This window comes from Onychostoma macrolepis, chromosome 12 (genome assembly GCF_012432095.1).
Source record: "Onychostoma macrolepis isolate SWU-2019 chromosome 12, ASM1243209v1, whole genome shotgun sequence".
Classification (NCBI taxonomy): domain Eukaryota; kingdom Metazoa; phylum Chordata; class Actinopteri; order Cypriniformes; family Cyprinidae; genus Onychostoma; species Onychostoma macrolepis.
In genome coordinates, this window is record NC_081166.1 from 7,320,540 (window position 1) to 7,327,294 (window position 6,755).

General features: G+C 37.5%; 1 long non-coding RNA gene across 1 annotated transcript; it reads right to left on the bottom strand.

Annotated features, from left to right (window-relative positions):
* Window positions 1–574: 574 nt before the first annotated feature.
* LOC131551481 (uncharacterized) lies at window positions 575–5,128 on the bottom strand. Its single transcript, XR_009273779.1, has 3 exons — window positions 5,098–5,128; window positions 4,649–4,818; window positions 575–642 (listed from the first exon to the last, which is right to left on the bottom strand). It is a non-coding gene; the product is annotated as an uncharacterized LOC131551481 (long non-coding RNA).
* Window positions 5,129–6,755: the final 1,627 nt, after the last annotated feature.

The following is a 6,755-nucleotide window of genomic DNA, read 5'->3' on the forward strand; positions in this document are numbered from 1 at the left end:
TGCCCTTACTACCTTTCTGGGCCTTGAACGTGGAAGTTGTGTTGCTGTCTATGCAGGGTCAGAAAGCTCTCGGATCTCATCAAAAATATCTTAATTTGCGAAGATGAATGAAGGTCTTATGGGTTTGGAACATTTTGTGTTACAATTTGTGGTCTTTGAATTAACAGTGCCAAAAACATATATTTTATTTATACTTTAAATGAAAAGTTTGGCCAGTCAGAACAGGAGTTAATATCACATGCACTCTCAAAAATGAGAAAAGATGCTCAATATGGCTGCTGCAGAAATGTAAGTCAAGTCTCATTAAGAAGCCATTCAGCTTTTTGGTACGAACATTACCGGTTCTTACTCTAGAAAATGCACAAGCTAGACCAATTTCTTGATGTTATTCAATATTTTAATGCTGATTTGGAATATACAATTGAACCATAATCTTGCAAACAATTTTGGACATTTCAATTTGTCCCTACCATAATAGATAAGAGCTGTACTTGACTCCTGCTTACATAAAATAGCTGCCCGAGGGTGTTACAAAGATGGTCACTGAGTGAGCTGACTTGCCTTAAAGGGACTTTGGTAGAAGATTCCATTAGACATTGAAGACATGGCTACAGCCAGGCAACAGCTTGCTTATTTGTCCTTCTGTAAATGAAAAAAGGGAGGGGAAGTGATTGTGTGGCCATTCTCCATGCTGTTAAGGCTTTTGTATCATTATTGTCTACGCTCATATGTTTTGCTGTTCACTGAAGCTTGTAAGCCCCAAAGACATTAAATACAAGGCATGTATTTAATGTCTTGGGGTATTACGCTCTTATCAAGCCGGATATGGAGACACATTAAAGGGAAATATTTTAACTGTTCTTTAAATCCGGAGGATCAACAACCATATGTGAAGTCCACTAATCTTATTTGAAAAGGCCTGAAGCATTGAGAGCGGCAGTATGGTTTGTATTAGCCAACTGAAACCGATTTACCAAACGCTCCAGCCAAATGTACGGGAGATTAGGGAAAAAGAAAGAAATGGGATTCACGGACGGGGTGTAGGCTACGGTTTTGACAAATCCAGGGAAGACACGCTCTGTGTATTAAACGTGCATATATTTGCGAACACATGTTCAGTTTAGCACTACAATCTGGCGTAAAGTAAATACAAAGCATTGCAAAACTTAACTAAAGGAAGATATTTTAGCACAATCTTCATACGAGGAGAAAAATCGAGAATGAATAAAACAAGCGTAATTCATTACAGACTGCCAGCCTTCACTTCCGAACCAACTGGAAAAACCGCGTACAAAATGGAAAAGCTTAAGTGATGTCAAAACATCTAAATGAAGTGGCCTGTGAGTCTACTGACAGTAATGTGATCGTAAACCAAACAATAGTAGAATTAAAGATTATGATATTTATAGTGAATCTGAGGCTTGCACAGCGGTGTTTAGACTTCCCATGTGGAGGAATGGAAAATCCTAGTAGGATGAGTGTGCCTTTTGTGTGCTGCTCTTTCAGACATGAAAAGGATTCCACTCCAGATTCAGCAATATTGAGCATCTGCGAGCATGAAACCACAGAAAAAAATCTTTGTGTTGACAAGACTTATTTAACGTGAAGGATGGAGTGCACTTGCAAGTGCGTATCGGCACAGCGAAGAATTGACTTAATGCAGAGTTGATATGGAGGTAATGAAAGCAACATTAGATTTAAAGTGTTTGTGTAAAATGTCAGAGTTTTGTCAAACAATCTGAATTTAAAGCATAATGCACAGAATCGGATATTATAGTAAATATACAAAGGGGTAACTGCTTCACTGATTGAATTACACATCTAATAGGTTTGTTTTCAGATTCAGATTTTACTTTGGACATCAAAAATGTTTATTGTGTAAAAAGCTATACATGTTGTTAAAAAAAAGAAAATGGCTTAAACAATCTAACATACACTATTATTGCAATTTAAAATAACTTACCAATTAAAATAACTATAATTAATAAAAATTACAATTTAATATAAAATGTTCTATTTTAATATATTTTAAAATGCATTTTTTTTAATCTGATGGCAAAGCTGAATAACAGCAGTCTTAGTGTCACACGATCCTTTAGAAATCATTCTAATATGCTGATCTGTAATATTTCTTATTATTGACAACATTTGTGCTGCTTAATATTTTTTAAGAAGCCTGTGATAATTGAAAAAAGAAATAAACTGAAAAACAAAATATATTGATATTTATATAATATTGCAATGAACTGCTGGCCAAATCAATAAGGCCCAATTATATGCAAAATAATGTTCTAATAATAAAAGAAGTCTCTTGAATTTCCACCAAGGATTTTGATGTCAACAATTTTGATGTCACAACTCACTAGTCAAGAACCACTGGAATAGATTAACTCAATATCCTTAAATTGTGTTAATAATAATTATTTATTGATTTCATGTGAATTATTTAATCTTAGGTCTAGATTTAATAATCGACACAAAGGGAAAACCTTCTGCCATGCTGATAATTCCAGGCAGCTTGAAACTATATGCATGGGTTTGCAATGAAAACTAACCTCGTTATGTGAAATATTCCAGAATTGAGACATAAAGAACAGTGGAAAGAAGCCTTCGGCTTGGAAGCTTTGGCTATATCACTGCAAATTTCAATATATCATATTATACAGACATTTATGGCAGTATTAATCATGGATAACTATTAGAACAGAACGTCCATACATCCGGCATTCCAGAAAAGGTCTCCATGCCGTTTTCATGGGATGTATACATTCATGGGCATCAGTGAACCATCCATCACTGGAGCACAGGGAATGAATGAAACATGGCAAACAACTGAAAGAGGAACTACGGTGAGAGCAGAAGTATGCCAATAGCAATGTGTGGATTCGATTGAGGAAGTGATTCTGGGACACAGTTTAATAGTGAGGAAGATGTACAGTAGAGGATCCGTAAAAACCGTAGAGCCCAGCCAGCTGGTGCTGCTGTTTCGAACCGAGACCAGAGCAGCGAAGGGGGAAAAACGAACCCATGAGACCGGGCAGTTGTTTAAGACATTACCGAGGAAGACACTAAGAATGGAGGGATGAATTTGAATTAAAGCATGACACTTCATGACACTTGTTTTTTCCATCATCTTAGCACTAGAAGACAAAAATTAACCTTTGTGTATTCAGAAAAAGACTTTCAGCCATTAAAATCCAAATAAACATGAATTTAAAGGATGCATGTCTCAAATTCAGCTGATGCTTTCAGTACATGGTCTGTTGGTTCCTGCAGGCGTATTAAATAATGAAAAGTGCTGAGAACCAAATATTGGCTCTGCGATTAAGCGGAAAACATCATTTCTCAGCCAAAATATTCTGGCCTTTCCCAGAGTTCATGCCTTTCTATCACTTCTGCTGAGAAACTGAAATGCCAGCTCAAGAAAAAGACAAAAATTGAAGACATTCGAAGATATTATTTAACCTTCATGTTGTGTTCCGGTTAATTTGATCCTAGAGAGTTTTTTTTCTCAAAAAATGTGATTGTTTGCGTACTTTTTTCGGACACCCACATTGTTACACTTGTGGTGTTCCCAGTCAAAAATGCCTGGCCTCCACAAATGGCTCATAAATGTATTGCTACTCTGTATTATTACCAAATATTGGATTCAATCTTTTTATCAACTTTTTAAAATTTAAATTAGCACGTTTTGTATTTATTTTCGACTGATCGCAGCTTTTGAATCTCAGTTTTTGAGTGAGCATTGCCAAAATTATCCACAAATAATGCTTAAGGTGCATATGCTCAGATCAATGAGACGGACAAAAAAAATGCAAAAAATGCACTAATTGAAATAAAATGAGATGGAAAAAAAGATATAGCATCATGACAGATTTACAAGGCCAGTGATTTTGGACCAGGCACACCAAATTAGGTTCCTGAAATTTTCAGCACAGCACAAAGGTTAGCTAATATTATATCTTGATTCTTCTTTTGGTCAATGATTTTTATCTTACATATTTCTAAAAAAAAAGAAATCCATTCTCTCATACTCCCTTCTTTTATGCTTATACATTCCACAACCCCCTTCCGCCTGCTCTTTGCTGACCAGTGTCCGCCAGGAGATGCTGACCTCTGACCTCTGTCTGCTCTGGTGGTCAGTGTTGAGGCCGTTGAGAGGCCATTGTTCGGTCCTCTGGAGGAGGCAGAGCTTTGTGTGGCTGGGACATGACTGATGCTGTGTGACCCCTGCAGTGGTTGACTACTATACCCTGATGCCAGGGCCGCTTCTGTAATTAGCCGGGATTAGTCCCCTGACAGCCCAAAGTCACGGCCCTCCCACGCTCCGAACAACATCACGCTCTCATAACAGAACTACAGGGGCTGGGCTTCATGATTTACACTTTTTATGTCGACTCTGGGTGTAAGGGCATGCAGAGGAAGAAGGGGTGAAAATGGTCAATTGTGTTAATTTTACTGAGCCCAGAAAGCCATCATAACCACAATTAATGCTACTGTAAAATAATGCATTAATGTGAAATCTCCTTCAAATAAGCTAATATTGTTTTTATGTATTGTAAATGTATTGGTCCAATAAACTAAAGTCAATTAAAAAAGTAATAATAAAGTAAAATAAAATAAATAAATCATCAGAATCAGCACTAACTTTCATAAGCCAGGTCTCTTCTGAGATTCTTTGGTCCATCTTTCTTCTCCTCATCTCTTCTATCCATTAGGCAGTTTTCCCAGAGTGTCAGAAGAGTGGCATCAAGCCGTCCTCTCGGTTTCTCTCTGGAGATCTTCACGGAGTTCACGCCACCCAGGCAGGGCTGTGAACTGATGAAGTGGGAAACATATTCAGCATATGGTGTTTTAGATGAGACACAGTCATCACAGCCACTGTAAGGAGTTACCTCAAGGCATGAACACTTATTCTGCCATACGTTGCTCAATTTTAGGCTTGTTCTTGTTTATTTTGCTGTACTTTTAATGTTTTTAGAAAATGTAAGCAATACACTGCAAATACATCTGTTTGGAAGAGCTGCTATAAAACACTATATAAAAGTAAAAGGGATAGTTCACACAAAAATGAAAATTCTGTCATTAATTACTCACCCTCGTATCGTTCCAAACCCGTAAGACCTTCATTCATCTTCGGAACACAAATGAAGATATTTTAGATGAAATCTGAGAGCTTTCTGACCCTCCATAGACAGCAATGCAACTGAAACGTTCCCAGGCCCAGAAACATAGTAAGGACATCGTTAAAATAGTCCATGTAACATCAGTGGTTGAACCATAATTTTATAAAGCTACAAGGATACTTTTTGTGCGCAAAGAAAACAAAAAATGACTTTATTCAACTATTCTTCTCTTCTGTGTCAGTCTCCACTGCACATTCACCACGACAGACACAGAAATAATTGAGCTAAATTATCATCATTATATTGCTTCACAACAGCCTACAGGTTATTGTGAATATAATTAATACATTTAATGCGTCATGCCTAAAAACACACAAAATGTGTCTGATTAACAGTGCAATTTTCTCTTTTAAGTCCTAAAACTAGAAAAAAAATATATAGAATCAGCTCAAAAAGACTTACAACAAACACAAGTATTTAAAATATTGTGGTTGGTAGCTCTTTTCATTTGACACTTTTCCAGCCAGATGTATCTTTTCTATATATATAATGTCTCCACACACACACACACACACACACACACACACACTGTATATACATAAATGGATATCATATGCATCATATTCTATCACTGTTTCTGATCAGAGGTTTGGTATGATTTGGCTGTTTGGGATTTTAATGAATTATTGACTGCAGCTTGAGGTTTTTGGCCAGAACAGATCAACAGTTGGTCGTCTAATCAGTTCCGCTACAAACTTCTTCTGTCCAACTGCATGTGGTTAATATGACTTCAGTAAACAATCCCAACGAATCTCAACAGAAAAGATCTCAAAACCAGCCTTCCAGTCAAAGAATTAACTTCCAGTGGGAAAACACATTCTGGAGGGATGCCAAATTGTAGAAAGAGGATATTGATTATTAAACCAGTTCTCCACATGAACAATGCATGTTCTGCAGATGGATGGTTTGTATCATGTGACCCAAACGTGTCAAGGTGATTCCTATACAATAGCGCTATACATCTAAACAGAAGCTGTCATGTGTGATGCTGACAGGCCGTTCAGACCCCTTGAGCTCCTGAAGAATGATTATGTAAATTCAGGCATTCTCCACACACGCCTCTTCTTTTGGCATTGTTTTTGTCTTATATGCAAATGATAAATAATCTATTGATCAGTCATTTACCCTTCAAGCTGTTCGGGGCCTGATGGGGCACGCAGGGCACGAGTCTCACCGCCCCTTGAGGTCAGGATGGGCACCAATATCAGCTACTGGGTAAGCCGTGCAGCAACAACATGTGCAACGAGTCCACACGTGTTTGCAAGTGGGAGACTGAGCGTACGAGTGTGAGCGAGCCTGTAAAGAGAGTGAGAGTGTGTTTGCGTTAGACCATGCAGAGAACAGACTGTGTCTCACAAACAGCAGGGCTCCTGTTCAGAATTGATCAGTTAACACCAATAAACCCGGCAGGACTCCAGAGACGGTGAGCAACTAGACAGACTCAAGACAGACTGAAAACGTCTCCGCAATGTTTATTCAACCTGCCTCACCTGTGTCTTTTTAAACTGAAAAAAAAAAAAAAAAAAAAAAATATATATATATATATATATATATATAATAATAATACTG